The sequence below is a fragment of the Natator depressus genome, chromosome 8, assembly GCF_965152275.1.
Source record: "Natator depressus isolate rNatDep1 chromosome 8, rNatDep2.hap1, whole genome shotgun sequence".
Lineage (NCBI taxonomy): Eukaryota > Metazoa > Chordata > Testudines > Cheloniidae > Natator > Natator depressus.
In genome coordinates this window covers 2,649,667-2,665,148 of record NC_134241.1, presented here as the reverse complement: position 1 = coordinate 2,665,148, position 15,482 = coordinate 2,649,667, and the positions used below count along the sequence as shown (strand labels likewise).

At 42.5% G+C, this 15,482-nt stretch overlaps 1 long non-coding RNA gene across 1 annotated transcript in view; it reads left to right on the top strand.

Annotated features, from left to right (window-relative positions):
• The window catches only part of LOC141991847 (uncharacterized), an 85,012-nt gene that overhangs the window by 57,087 nt on the left and 12,443 nt on the right, over window positions 1-15,482 (top strand). The window contains exons 2-3 of the long non-coding RNA XR_012640483.1: window positions 2,521-2,710; window positions 9,794-9,975. This is a non-coding gene — a long non-coding RNA (uncharacterized LOC141991847). The remainder of the gene's footprint in view (window positions 1-2,520; window positions 2,711-9,793; window positions 9,976-15,482) is intronic.

The window sequence follows — 15,482 nt, the reverse complement described above, 5'->3', positions numbered from 1 at the left end:
GGGCTAGATGATGACTGGCAGTAGCCACTGAGGCAAGGTGGGGATAGAGGGTTGGGGGTTCCCCTGGTAGGGGAGACCCAGAGTGTGGGGGCAGTGCCAGTGGACAGCACCCCAAGGTAAAGGGGCACTGGGGTCTGGGAGGGACATGGGGACCAGCAGCAAAAGAGATGCTGGCCAGGAGGAGGTGCTCCATATGCTGGAGAGCTAATTCCTGAGATGACAAGCAGGAGGGGCCACACCGGTGAGTCTCGCTTTGCTACAGAAGGTTCACAAAACACTCCACTGGGAAGACATGGGTTAGTCTTCCCCACCCCCACCCACACCCTCTCATCCTACTTTCTTGTCACTAGAGATGGGCTTAAACCCCTGAAGCCTGCGGTTTAATATCCCTTCCAAAACTTTAAAAAAGTATTAACTATTTAGCATTCTTGTTCTGGTGAGTAGAGATGGATCTATCTTCCCACTACAGATATGCCATAAGAGCCAGAGGTGAAGGTCAAAGCTGTATCCAGACTTTACCAGTCTTTGAGGGAATTCTGATGTGATGTGCTGGTTTGGAGCTATGCCAGAGGAGTTGTGAAGGCTTGATGCTGATGAAGATTTGGGTGTGAATTCTCCCTCAATGAGGGGTTCCTGTCTGGTGGCTATGGGATGAACTAGCATAGTTTTGGCTGCAAGATGGATCTGTAGTGGAAGCTACAGATGGAGCATCAGGTGTAAGGAATCCTGCAGTCACATTTTTTTTAAATCATTTAATAGATTTTATGCTATTTTTAATAAGATGGAGACTGAAAACTCATGAGATGTAATTACCAACCAAACCTCAGTTCATAAAAAGAAAAACAACAACCCCAAAACAGAAATAGAAGTTGCAATAAAGGAGAGGAGGAAAAAAAAAAAGAAAAATGAAATTCATCTAATCAGGAATGGTATTAAGGGAAAACCAAGGTTAAAAAGAAGGGGGAAATAGGCACCTTTGCAAAGCTCTAAGAGATATGCCAGGCCTTCTCTCTTGCTTTCAGCCGTTGTGGTGCGTATTGCTGGCAATGGTTCAAAGCAGTGAAGTGTTCTTTCCTTGGGAATTGTCTTTCACACAAAGAAAGTAATTGGGGGAATAAAAGAATATGATGCATTAGAAAATGCGAGCTATAACAAACTACCAAGTAAGCTGCCATGGCTAATTCTTCTTAACACTCTTTCTAACCACTTTCAAAACATTTCCGAGTTTCCATCTATTTCAAAAATTCTGTCTGCTCCATATGATCTGGACCGGCATATCAAACATCTAAGTGCATATTGTGTCCCCTAATGACAAATATGTTACTCTAGCATAGGATAGGGGGCCAGAAGGTACAAAGGGAGAGAGAGTTATCTATTTATACATTTTACAATCCTCTGTAAGAGGAGCTCTTGGGAACTCTTTTCATGGGATGGCTGATTGTGCTGCCTCTGATGTGGACTCTGCTAAGTATGGGTAGGAATCCTATTACAGACCACTACAAAGAAGTGTGGAGTTTAGTTAAGAAAGAGAGAATTCATGTTATGAATGCTGTATGGGGGGAAAATATTAGCCCACTGAAGAAGAGGCAACTGTGTCATGAATAATGCAACAGTAGCTCTCTGTGAGTCGCACAAATGGTTTGGATTTAAGATTGCTTTCCTCTGTTAGAAGGTCAGTCGTAGTCATATTTTGGGTTCCTCCAGCACCTACCATGCAAGGATCTCAAAGCTCAAAACCCCTTCAGAACTGCTGTGCTGTGCTGTAAGCAGTGGCCAATTAGCCACTGGGCCTATGGGGCCCCAGCCAACTGGGGGGCCCTGGAGTCCTGGGCAGGCATGGTGGGGGAAGCCCCCATATCCCCTAGCCCTGCTCCCTGGCAGAAGCTGGTGGCAGGAGAAGCCCCCAGTGCCCTCTGTCCCCAGCAAAAGCAGCCCCCAGTGACCCCCCTCCTGACTGTGTCCCTGGTAGAAGCCACGGGGTGGCAGGGGAAGCTCCCAGCACCCTGACCAGCATGGCGGGGGAATGGGGGAAGCCCCAGCGCTAGGACCTCCGCTGCAGCCCCAGGACTGGAGGAGTGCTCACTACCTGCCCCAGGCTGCAGCAAGGGGACAGGGTTTCTCCAGTCTTGGGGCTGCAGTTGTGGGGAGGGACAGAAAGTAGCAAACAGGTTGTGGGACCACAGTGGTAGGGGGTGGGATGTGGGGGACCCGGGGTGGAACAGGTGTGGGACCCCAGGGAAGGAGCAGAAAGGGATGTGGCTGTTAGTGGGGCACAGGTGGGGAGGTTGGGGGCGGGACTGCAAGTGGAAGAGGTGGGGAGGGGGCCCCCCACTTGCTCTGGCCCAGGGCCCCAGGAAACCTTAATCTGCCTCTGGCTGTAAGTAAGTATGAGTATCTCCTTTATAAGATGGCGGTGGGGGTGGAGACAGGAAAGAACAGAGAACTGGCCTGCCTGAGATGACACTAAGCCAGAATGCAACCCAGAGTTTCTAACTCCTGGTCTTGTTCTTACACCCTTAGGCAAAGCTCTCTCTCTTCCTCCATTAATGGCCCCATCCCTAGCTCGGAGGTGATGGCTCATTCTGTATACAGCTTCTAAGTGCTCGGTCTGCTCTGCATCTGAGGATTTCCCCTTAGGCATCGTCTAGTACATATGCTGCTGCTTACTACATTAAAATGCTCCCGTTTTTTACCTCAGGTATTTAGGCAGGTAAGTCTCAAGGACTGCTCTTAAATCTACGTTAAGGGTGTATTTGTTTAGCTAGACCTTGTCTGACTGGTCTCTGGAGCTGAGCAGATTGGGAAATTGATGGAAATGTCACTATCCCAATATAGGACACACAGGCTGGGATTCTCAAAGGAGTCTTAACATAAGGACATAAGACCATAAGAATGGCCCTACTGGGTTAGACCAAGGGTCCATCTAGCCCAGTATCCTGTCTTCAGACAGTGGCCAGTGCCAGGTGCCCCAGAGGGAATGAACAGAACAGGGAATCATCAAGTGATCCATCCCCTGTCACCCATTCCCAGCTTCTGGCAAACAGAGCTAGGGATACCCTCCCTGCCCATCCTGGCTAACAGCCATTGATGGACCTATCCTCCATGAATTTATCTAGTTCTTTTTTGAACCCTGTTGTGGTCTTGGCCTTCACAACATCCTCTGGCAAGGAGTTCCACAGGTTGACTATGCATTGTGTGAAGGAGAGTTAGGAGTTAGGGAGTCAGGAGCCCAAACCCGAGCCACAGGGCCTAATTCTGCTCTTCAGCTTTTTGTCATGTAAAGTCCTAATCCCAGATCTTAGTTTCACTACAAAATCGTATGCATTAGCGAGTTCTAATGTTTTGAATGCCATCAAAGATGCAAACAGCATAGAAGCCAGCATCACTACTGCAGATCTTCACTTCCCATGTGTCTTCAGCATGAACTTGGTGGTCAACATGGTGCTTCCTACAGCCCGTGCAATCGGACTGCCTTCCAGGGTGCTGTCTTCAATGGAGCTGCTAGAGTGCACTGAACTTGGCCCATGGCTTCAGCAGAGGGAGATGTCTGTCAGCAAAGTAGGAATAATTCATGTTCCTAAAGGGCCATGTTACCTTAGGGGAGGCTCTCCGTTGACCATCAAGTTAACTGTGAATTCAGCTGGTGGGGATAATCTTGTATCCATCAGATAATAATATCACATGCAAGCTTACATGCTGCTTCTTTGGTATGCCAATGCTATTGAACAGCCATCATCTTGGCCATTTCTAAGGGTAGAACCTTGAATCTCTGGAACTAAGAGCACAAGCTACTACAGCTTGAGCTAATAGGTCAAGTCCATCGCACAGAAGACTCAGTCCCCTGTGAGCCAGGCACAGAGTAGGGGGATGTATAACACACACTGAACATCCTGAGTTACGCTGCAAAATTGTATCCGAAGGTATCCGGGACTCTGTTTTCCTGGGCTCTCCATGTTGTGACTCATTGAAAGACAATTTCTTACTGCTTCAGAGTATTCCAAACCATTTTTTTTCTTAAGTCGTATGAATCACTCCAGTAATAAAGCAACAATACATCTCAAGGTGAAAAACCAGCGCTTGTCGGGTTGGAACTTCCATCTGCGGTAGTTTATAACTTCATTATCTTCAGAGAAGGTTTAGTACACACAAGATACTAGAGACAACTTGCTTTCTCTTATGGAACTGAGCATATAGGAAACAAGACCATTTTACTAAGAATCAGCATTCCTTCCAAGAGAGAATTGTAAGTAAACAGTGGTAATACAGTGTACTTTAGAAAAAGCAGTATTTTTCTGCCCCTTGATCTCTAACAGTCTTAAGCCAATTTTGGCAGGTACTGCTGTATTAAGTGGTCAGTCTCCCATCGTGGTCACATACTGTTTTATTGGAGGTCTGACAGCAGCAATAGGAGAGATAAAATTAACCCTTTGGTACCAAAGGCTGTGACAGATCCTATTGACAGCAATGGGGAATGCATCAAGAATTTCCACCTCTCAGCCTCATGGGGTTAATGGCAATCTGTTGCTGAATTCCCCGGACAATCAGAGTAGCAAACACTGGGCTTTTTAATGAGCCCCTGAGGACAATGCTGGCACACAAGGCTGTGAAGATCTGGACGAACCAAGGAAACGTAAAATGAAAACAAACATGGACGTTTATTTTCCTAACTCACCAGTTGCAAACAAAATTTCATTTAATAAACCATGAAATGATTCACAGAGTTTCTGTATATTATTGTAAGTGCAGCTGGGCAATGTAAAAGTTACTTTCCCTTACTTTGTTATTCAGCCCCCATATCCAATTCTCATCCAAACAAAGCTGTATTTATTTATGTTTTTAATGTATTTATCATTTTACTCCTTTGCATGCGTTCCTGCAATCAGTTGGGTGGTGATTCAACTCAGAATAGTGCTGAATTGATCAAAATAGGGCTTAATAGGGAAAGTGTTTTGCTGATCACATGAAGGGTCAGATTTTGTAGCAGAGCTGGATGACTCACTCATGGTGAAAAATTAGATGAACTTCACCCTTTTACTGTGGGCAAATTATCTGGACTAGATGATGAGATTTACAAACCTATTTGTTCAAGCTCTCATTGTAGGGCTATTTCAGGACAGAAGCCCCATTTCAGGAAATCCTCGCTACTCAGGAAAACACTAAAGTGCTCACTTTTAAGCATGTGCTTAAGCCCTTCTGAAGTCAAAGGGACTTAAGCATATGCTTAGTGTTAATCAGATGTTTAAGTTCTCTCCTGTGTCGCAATAAAATATTGGTTGTGAACTATTTGTGAATAAACACAGCCTTGCCCAAATCTGTGGCTATTCATTATTTGTGGTACATGATTGCTCACCCGAGGCAACAGTTATTCTCTCTGCTTCCTGACTGAATAACTGACACTTGTATAAACAGAAGCAGGAAAAATCAGAAGAGATTTCAAGACGGGCCAGACAACATTGCCGGTGTAAACCTACCACAAATATTTACCAGACTTTTGCCTTCAGTGAATGAAAATTCAGTGTCGGCGTGAATTCATGGATTTCACTTGATCAAATGTTCACAGATACTTTTGGTCAGTGCAAGTCTGGAACACTATCTAGGTGCCAACCAAACCTAGTGAAATTTAGCTTTGTGCTTTTAGATCTCACAATATTACGCTGAAGGATGGTAGAACAATTGCATTTTGATAAGAGCAGACTCTCCTGTCAGAAATGCACTCATCTCTGAGAGAGAAGAGGGGTGAGGAAATATCGTTCATTGGGCCTGCTTCTGTTGGGGAAAGAGACAAACTTTTGAACTTACATGGAGCTCTTCTTCAGGACCTGAAGAAAAGCTCTGTGGAAGCTTAAAAGCATGTCTCTCTCACCAATAGAAGTTGGTCCAATGATATTTCCTTACCCCTCTTGTCTCTCCAATATCCTGAGACCGACACAGCTACCACAACTCATCTCTGAGCACATATACGTAAAGAGCGATACAAAAAATGAATACAAATATAGTAGATTTATATTTCTAGATTCTTTAAACCAGTGTCTCCGGCACTATCAATTAGGAGTAGATAAATGGGTACATTTGTACCAGTTTTATATGTCTGTAAAGGTGAGGACACTGATCTAATTGTGTGATGTTACCAAATCACATTACAATTTCACATCTGAGGCATATGAGATAAAAATACAGAGCCCTATGCACTCCTCTAAACATGTACTAATCATAAAATGTAGCTGGGAAACACAAATGGAAGGGAAAAGCAGGTAGGTGGCATGTTCAGCTAAGTACCACCTGGTTCCCCGTCTGTGGCAACAGTGCGTGTGTGCATTCAGGGGCATGGCCAGGTGAAAATGCAATTAGCAAGAGAGGCAGCTCTCCATGGCATGCTGACCAAGTTTGCTAATGCATGTTGCAACATTACATTTCCACTCAATGGCTTCTATTCCTTGGAGGAGAGCAGACCGCAGCAGAACGTACCCCGCTCGCGTTGGGGTGCAGAGAGAGATGTATCCCCTGGCTATATGCATGTCTCATACAGGGTAGGTTACAGAGCTACTACTAGCAGGTCAAGCTTCTGTGTCAGAGATGGCCTGGGCAAGGAGTTTCCTCCTTAGTGAGATACACGCCAGATGCGCTCACCATAAGATCCTTCAAAGTTCTGCCAGGTGTGGCTGAGGTTAGCTTACAGACGGTATAAAGAACAGGAGGACTTGTGGCACCTTAGAGACTAACCAATTTATCTGAGCATAAGCTTTCGTGAGCTACAGCTCACTTCATCGGATGCATGCAGTGGAAAATACAGTGGGGAGATTTTATATACACAGAGAACATGAAACGATGGGTGTTACCACACACACTGTAACCAGAGTGATCAGGTAAGGTGAGCTGTTACCAGCAGGACAGAAAAAAACACCGTTTGCAGTGATAACCTACCAATGTGATATAGGCCATCATGCGCCAGCAATGCCCCTCTGCCATGTACTTTGGCCAAACTGGACAGTCTCTACGTAAAAGAATAAATGGACACAAATCGCAAAACATTCAAAAACCAGTCGGAGAACACTTCAATCTCTCTGGTCACTTGATTACAGACCTAAAAAATTCTTCAACAAAAAAAACTTCAGAAACAGACTCCAACGAGAGACTGCTGAATTGGAGTTAATTTGAAAACTGGACACAATTAACTTAGGCTTGAATAAAGACTGGGAGTGGATGGGTCATTACACAAAGTAAAACTATTTCCCCATGTTTATTCCTACCCCCCATTGTTCCTCACACATTCTTGTCAACTTCTGGAAATGGCCCACCTTGATTATCACTACAAAAGGTTTTTTTTTCTCTTTCTCTTATTTTTTTCAAAATAAGGTATGTTACATACAGCGCCTCCTAGTGCCTGTACAGGACAATACAGTTTAGCATTCCATTACATCTCCCCCTTTAAGTTCTACATTCCTGCCATTTACAAAATGTACACGCTCACGCTACCTTTGAAGCTCAGTACGGATCAGCCTGTTAAGTGTCTCTGAATTGTGCTGGTTTTCTAATCACATGACCCAAACTTGGTCATCTGGCTGTCCATTAGGTGCGACAACTGGCTGTGGTTGGTTTGGAATCTTTGAGTCCCTTATTCTGGCATCCACCATCTGTAGAGTTTGCTCTGTTGATTGTTCTTTCTGAGGAGCAAACTGTAAACATCGATGGTTTCTGTTGAACTCTACACTGTCGGTCTCAATGACCTGGGCGATTCATTCTTTTTCTTTACAACAGCTGGAGTTATCCAGCCTTTTTCTCCATCCAATTTGACACAAACACCCTGAGCAGGTTCTAGACCCAGCAATTCTCTAATGGAGTGCCATCTGTGGTAAAAGTGTTTGTAAGCTGAGAATAGCACTGTCACACTTTGGGTCAACGAGAAGACTCCTACTGGGCATTGGATTCAACCCTAAGTAACTGATGTAAAGGAAATCTAGTGCATAGATCCAGCCCTTAGGGAGCTGGCAAAATGATTCCATGGCACCCCATTTAAAAAAACATGAGCATTTATAGGCAGATGATGGTTAAAATAGACCAAAAGGAGCCACTGGGTGGTTTGTTATATTTCTGTATTTGTAGAATAAATGTAGCCCTCTTGATAAGAAGTGATCATTTTTATACCTGGCAAGACACTGGCATCTCATTCTTCTTGTTTCTCTAAAACAAGGCAATCACATTAGGTTTTAAGATGAGACTTACATAAAGCACAGATGACCCCACATGTGCCCTACTGTAATGGAGTTTCTTGAACCTCCTTCTGAAGTATCTGGCACTGGCTACTTTCCCAGACAAGGTACTGGACTAGATGTACCTGAGGTGTCCTCTAGTCTTACAATTCCTATGCCTTTATGCACAAAGGGGCCCAATTCTGAACTCTTAACTTCATGAGCAGTCCCACTGAATTCAATGGGATGCTCTTGGAGACTGGTGCTATTCAACATCAGTATGATTAAAGATCTGGCACATAGCCTGAGATCAGGATCTGGTCCATAGATTGCTATCCATTGATATGATGGCAATTATGGAAAAATTCAAACTTTATTAAACAGCAGGTATAACCTCCATAGTTTTTGGCCTGCCCAAATGACAGCTGGAAAACTTTTCAAGCTATCTATATTCATCTTTAATTTATTTTTTAAATGTGTAGCAAACACAATTGTAGTGCTTCTCATTAACTGTGGAATCTTATAGTCATAATTTTTGATACACAACATTACTTACCAATTAGCTTGTCTTGTTCATTTAAATGTCTTCTCTCATATTTTAATGGGAGCTAATGATGCCTTTGTTGACTTATTTAATGTTATGTAAATGTGGCTATAAACTGTGAAGGGCTTAAACAGCAGCGCTGTTTTTGCTTACTCATCAGTTTTTGAAGTGTGTGTGTGTGTGTGTGTGTGTGTGGTGTTTCCCCCAAAGTGAATACATTGTCCTGAAAAATATAAGTAACTACGCAGAGAAATAATAATAATTCTGTAAGATAAGCAGTGAAAAATATTCAGTGTGAAATTTGATTTTTCCTCTTTACTAATGCTTGCTTTTGAAAGCTTACTTTACTACAGCCTAAGGGGACTTTCTGGCAGTTTGTCTAGTTAATCATGTAATTTAGGAACTGTTAAATATAGTTAGGTGTCCTTAATGCAACCACACTTAGGGCTCAATCTTGCAAACATTCGGCATTTGCTTAATTTTGCAACACCTGAATAGTCCCATTGAAGTCAACAGGGCTATTGATACATATAAAGTTAAGCACATTATAAGTGTACCTGTGATTAAATATATAACTCATGTTAAACTGGGACTTATATAATACTGGTATTAAATTAACTCTATAGAAAATACATTCATATGAGTCTTTATCCTTAAATGTTCCTACTATATGCCTAGCCCTCTGGATATTGGAATACTTTGTTCAATTCCCCAGTCCTGTTTTCCCCTCTAAAACACAGTACTGCTTCCCTTTGTCCTCTTTTCACCATGTATTACTGGTTGCCACAGGGCAGCTTAAGGGGAGCCTTGGAAACATTTTGAGGGTGTGAACCAGAGTAATTTTGTAGGGGATGGTCACAATGACATTATGCACTTAAAACCAGCACTTATTGCTAATGAGTCGAAATGGGGAGAAGAGACACTTGCACAAATTTCCAGCAAGGAATCTGTAACCAATTGAGCATTGGTTTCTCACATCCAATGCTTTGAAAATGTATTTCAAACACATCATAGTCAATTTAAATATTTAAATATTCATTTATTCTAATGTTTCCTTTGCTAGGTATCCACCACTCTCCATACATTTCAGCCACTACGAAGATCTACAGCACTCTGTCTATCAATGTTTTAGCTCAATTCACTGTGACTTAAAGAGCAGTTTTCAGCTTCTTATCTATGTTTTGGGCACTCCTTTGAGAAGTTCGATATTCAACAATCAGAACCGGTACAGGTCCCATTTTGAAGGTGTGTGAGTGCATGGTTGTCTCTCTATAGAATGCATTATTTTTTTCAGTGTAAGTTTATTTAGAGTGGGTTGGCACAGGTGTAAGTTTACAGGTATAAACTCTTAGAAATACTCTGTGGCTGTCATGGGTATTCATTCTATGCCACCTACTTAAAAAAAACATGTGGACCTGAAATTAGAAATGTCTATGCCTATCATTCTATCTATGCATATTAGAGGTCAATGACATGTACACAATTAAATTATAGCACTTGTTTTTAGACAATGCCCTGTCAATGCCAATAGCTTCATAAATCTCTCACTTGCGCAGATACATCATGCTGAATATGATGTATCAGTATGATGCATGTATAATATATTTCTCTAGTATTAGTCCAACTGTTCCTTAGGTTCCTCCATCCTTATTATTGTCGGTATTGCGGTTTCCCCCACTTTCAAACTCTCAAATTGCTTTTCTTCCAAAGATGTTACTATGATGAGCATTGGAAATGTACTTACAATTTTGATCTGGTAGAGAAAACAATGGATATCTACATCTACATCTATAGATATATTCTGCCTTTCCCTAATTGTGTGTAAGCTAAACAAGGTAAAAAAAAGGCCTGTCAAAGGCAAAAATTGTACCATTTCCTTAACTACGGAGCTGCTATGTAGATAGAAAATATGGAATACATGATGTTAGCTTTTACCAGCATTAGTTTACAATGAACACAGTACTCATGGGTGGTGAGTTTTGCAGGTCACCCCAAATGAGTACTAATAAAAACTTTACACCACACCGCTGCTTGGTGTATACTGTGTACACCACATATGCCTAATATTGATTTTGCATAACAAATGAGGCATATGCAGAATGCGTGACACTGGGGTGTGGTAAGAAGGTTTATCAGAACTAGTTTGGGATGATCTGAAGTCACTCATGGCTTCACAGTCAATCATTACTGTATGCTGTTTGTCACTGAAACTACCAGGCACGGCTATCTTGTAACCTTAGTCTGTCTTTATTTGTATGATATAGATACAGTGCAAATTGCTGTATTTTGATCTTTGGCATAATTCTGCTTTTGCACCCATACACGTCCATTGAAGTCACTGGTATTTCACAGCTGTGAACGTGGGGTTTGGTCTCTTGTGTTTAACTTGTCAGTGTAAAAGTCCTTGATGCATGTGAAAAGAACAACTAATAACTGACTGCAAAACATGAATGCATCTTAAAAAGGAACATTATTACAGCAGACCATCTGTAACTGATTTTGAATTTTTATTTCTTTTCCCTTTTTTATGAACCAGGAGTTGTAGAGTGTGCAGGAAAGAGATTTTTCCACAATACGCCTTTTTCTTGTAATAAGGAGATATTGCATTCTATGGCGATCGCTATTAAGATTTCTTGGTTCTTGATGTTATTGATGGAGGTGACACAATGAGGCTTAGATATGAGATCTTGAGGGCTTATTATTAATCTTTGTGTTGACTGGAGGCAGAAGTTAGAATTGGTGTTTCTCATTCTCAGTTTAAACCCATTCTGCCAATTTCAGTCACTCCTGACTCACTGGCAAACTGTTACATATTTTGGGCAGAAAATGGAGTGGCAGCGCAGGGCAAAGAGGAAGTGCAGGTTATTTAGCCCACAGCTAAAAGAGAAATTGGTAGAGGTCTGTTTGACTATAATGCACAGGCCTCATGAGGTCCCAAAAGTTCAGATAAATTTTTAAAAGCCTCTAGGTCTTTCGGTTGCTTCTCTGAGCTTGATCAAAACTGTCTTAACCTCTTGGGACAGGAAATTCCATGGAAAACTGGAGAACATCCATACTTCTTGCAGTTCCTGCTCAGGCTGGAAAGTAGGGAGAGACAAACTCATTTGGAACCTAAATGGTAGTCAGGAAGCTCAGCGGGCACTTTAGCTTTACTGGCTCTGTGTTCCACTTGAGAGACAGAGCGATAAAAGAAACAGAAAAAAGAGAGGGGAGAAATCTAGTGACAAGACAGATACAGTATAAATATTAGAAAAAACATTCTAACCATAAGTGGAATTAAGCCCTGAAATAAGCTTCCAAGGAATTCCCATCACTGGAGGTTTTCAAGAACAGGTTGGACAAACCCCTGTCAGGGATGGTCTGGGTTTACTTGGTCCCACCTCGGCACAAGGGGCTGGATTTGATGACCTCTTGAGGTTCCTTCCAGCCTGGCAGTTCTATGATCCTATAATGGATACAGGATATATATCATATCTCTTGTTCCAGCCATGCCTTTGGTGCTGAAATACCTCATTGATGAATGTCCTGTAGGTATATAGGCAAGTGAATGGATGGAAAGCTAACGTTTTTCTGTCCCTAGCAGGAGGAAATGAGTGTAAGTTGTTGTAACTGACACATTGAATGGTGGGAGGGTGGAGGTTGTAGCAGGGAAAGCAAATAAGAGGAGCGTACATAATACAAAAATAAGATAAGGTGTATGGGCAGCGCCAAGCCAGATCATCTAACTGTTCCTGCTTCCTTGACTATTTCCTTTGTATTTGTTCCTTAGTGTTTCTTTTCTGTTTGTCTTTCTATTGTCATGGAGCTCCTGTGTATAATGGTGGCTACTGGTTTGTGTAAGGACAAGTCTACACCACCGCTCTACGCCAGTGCAGCTGTGCTGCTGTAGCACGTCGGGTGAAGATGTGCCATGCCGATGGGAGAGCGCTCTCTCTCAGCATAACTACTCCGCCTCCACGAGAGGTGGAAGCTATGTCTGCGGGAGAGCGTCTCTGCCAACATAGTACGGTGTGGACACCGCTTTAAGTTGATATAACTTACGTCCCTTAGGGGGTGGCCTTTTCACACCCCTGAGCAACGTAAATTACTTCGACTTAAACAGTAGTGTAGACAAGCCCATATATGAGAGTTTTTACACTAATTAAGTTATGGAAAGATTACACACGCTTGTGTTTTATGCAAGCTAAAAAACCTGTGGTTCTAAAAACCGCTGTGTTCAGAATGCACAAAAAACCCACAAAAAACCCACTATTTGATCCCACTTCCAATTCAGCACAGTGGAGCCGAGATATGCAGCAGGCCACTGTGTTTCAAACCCAGAGCTTAGTCCACTCCATTTAGTGTGACCAGACAGCAAGTGCGAAAAATCGGGATGGGGTGGGGGGGTAATAGGAGCCTATATAAGAAAAAGACCCAAAAATAGGGACGGTCCCTATAAACTCGGGACATCTGGTCACCCTAACTCCATCTGCAGTTGCTGGCAGACAAAACCAGAGGCAATTAGGAAAGCTAATGCTTAGCCATTTCTGTGGATGGATTTAGCACTAAAACAATATTTTACAGGGAAGCTGGACAAAAATGCTGTCAGTTCTCATTAGAGATGGGAGAACTTTGTGAAGCTAGAGGTTTTGCAAATCAATCAAACTGCTTTTTAGGTTCACAAACTAGTCTGACTTCACAAACCATTTTTTTCTGCCATTTAAATCCCAGGAGGTTTCCCCCACCCCACTCCAAGGATGATTAATTTTTTTTTTAAAGGCATGTTTTTTCTAGCTAAAGGGAAGCCTATGCCTTGTATTAGCAATAGCAGATCTTCTCCCCACTCAGTTCGACAGGCAAAAACAGGTGCCAATAGATTCATAGATACTAAGGTCAGAAGGGACCATTCTGATCGTCTAGTCCGACCTCCTGCACAACGCAGGCCACAGAATCTCACCCACCCACTCCTGTGAAAAACCTCTCAGCTGCGTCTGAGCTATTGAAGTCCTCAAATCGTGGTTTAAAGACTTCAAGGAGCAGAGAATCCTCCAGCAAGTGACCCGTGCCCCATGCTACAGAGGAAGGCGAAAAACCTCCAGGGCCTCTTCCAATCTGCCCTGGAGGAAAATTCCTTCCTGACCTCAAATATGGCGATCAGCTGAACCCTGAGCATGTGGGCAAGATTCACCAGCCAGATACCCAGGAAAGAATTCTCTGTAGTAACTCAGATCCCACCCCATCTAACATCCTATCACAGGCCATTGGGCCTATTTACCATGAATATTTAAAGATCAATTAATTACCAAAATCATGTTATCCCATCATACCATCTCCTCCATAAACTGATGGAGTTTAATCTTAAAGCCAGATAGGTCTTTTGCCCCCACTGCTTCCCTTGGAAGGCTATTCCAAAATTTCACTCCTCTGATGGTTAGACACCTTTGTCTAATTTCAAGTCTAACTTCCCAATAAATGATAAAGACTACTTCGCTGGATTTTTTTCACCGGTTTCTGATATTTTTTTGCTTGTTTTTCATTCTCTCTGTATTTGTTTCTTATTCTGACCACTGTCCATTTTTCACTCTTCCCCTCTGCTCCTTCCCATTTCCACCCGACATGAGTATCTCATTAAGGTTTGCATTTGAGACAAACTTCCAAGCCCTTTGTTTGAATGCAAAATGAGTTTGGCCCCTTCCTAAATATAGTGGAGGTTTAAGGCCCCAGAGAAATGATGCCATACATGGTAATGTCCATATTCTGTAGGAGCCCAGGATGCCACCACTAAAGTTGAATGCAAAACCCCCAATGAGAGGATGATCAGATCTAAGCAGAGGGCATTGATAAATTTCATATAAATCCCTTTGAAATCCACTTCTGTACTAGTCAGTGAGATGCGACCCTGCACATCAGTGCAGTTCACATTATGCTCTATGATAGCACCAGGCGCAAATTGTTGACTGTCGGGTTGGAACATGCTTCAGCTTTGCAAAACATGCTGTTAAATATTTATTCTAAGTGTATCTGTGCCATTGTGTGATTAAACCCTCTCCATTATTCACAGCAATAGATCTGCTTCTCATAGCAACGGACTTGAGTGTTAAATATCATCTCCAAGTTGTTGTTTGGGGTTTTTTCTTTTTTTTAAAGATACCAAGATGTAACAATCTGTTCCTTGTTGAATGAGTTGCAGCTCATAAGTGAGCAATCAGCATTATCTCAACAAATGAAATATTCTTTTGGGCTCAACAAAATGCTTGTTAGGTTGAGACTAATCAGTAGGAAATGAATGGTGTGTTAGTGTTTGAGAGCACAGAAGAGCTTCAATTTGCATTAGTGCTTCTCATAGTGCCAACATAAATGTACGGGGCTGTAAGTTACAGAGCTCATTATTGTTATCAGACAAGAGGTGGAAGGGAATGCGGCATTGTGTAATTGACGCTTTTTATTTGGGAAGGAAATCGACAGCCTCCTTCATGTACTTGAAAAAATCTAGCTCAAATGTACAATGAATGCTCTTTGGTGGCAGAAGAAACAAAAATATATATTAGAAGCCAGATTTTTCAGATGCAATGAGCACCCAGACTTTTACAGGGAAGTCAGTGGGAACTGCCAGGGCTTGTTATCTCTAAAAATCTATCCCCAGATTGGGCCATTAGGTGGTGGTTCTATTTTGCATTGTGTGCCTTTCATTATTACCTTTGTGAGTGTGGCAGGAGATGCCCACCTGACTGTCATGGGAAGGGAAGTTCTCCATTAGCAAAACAGCTACAGCA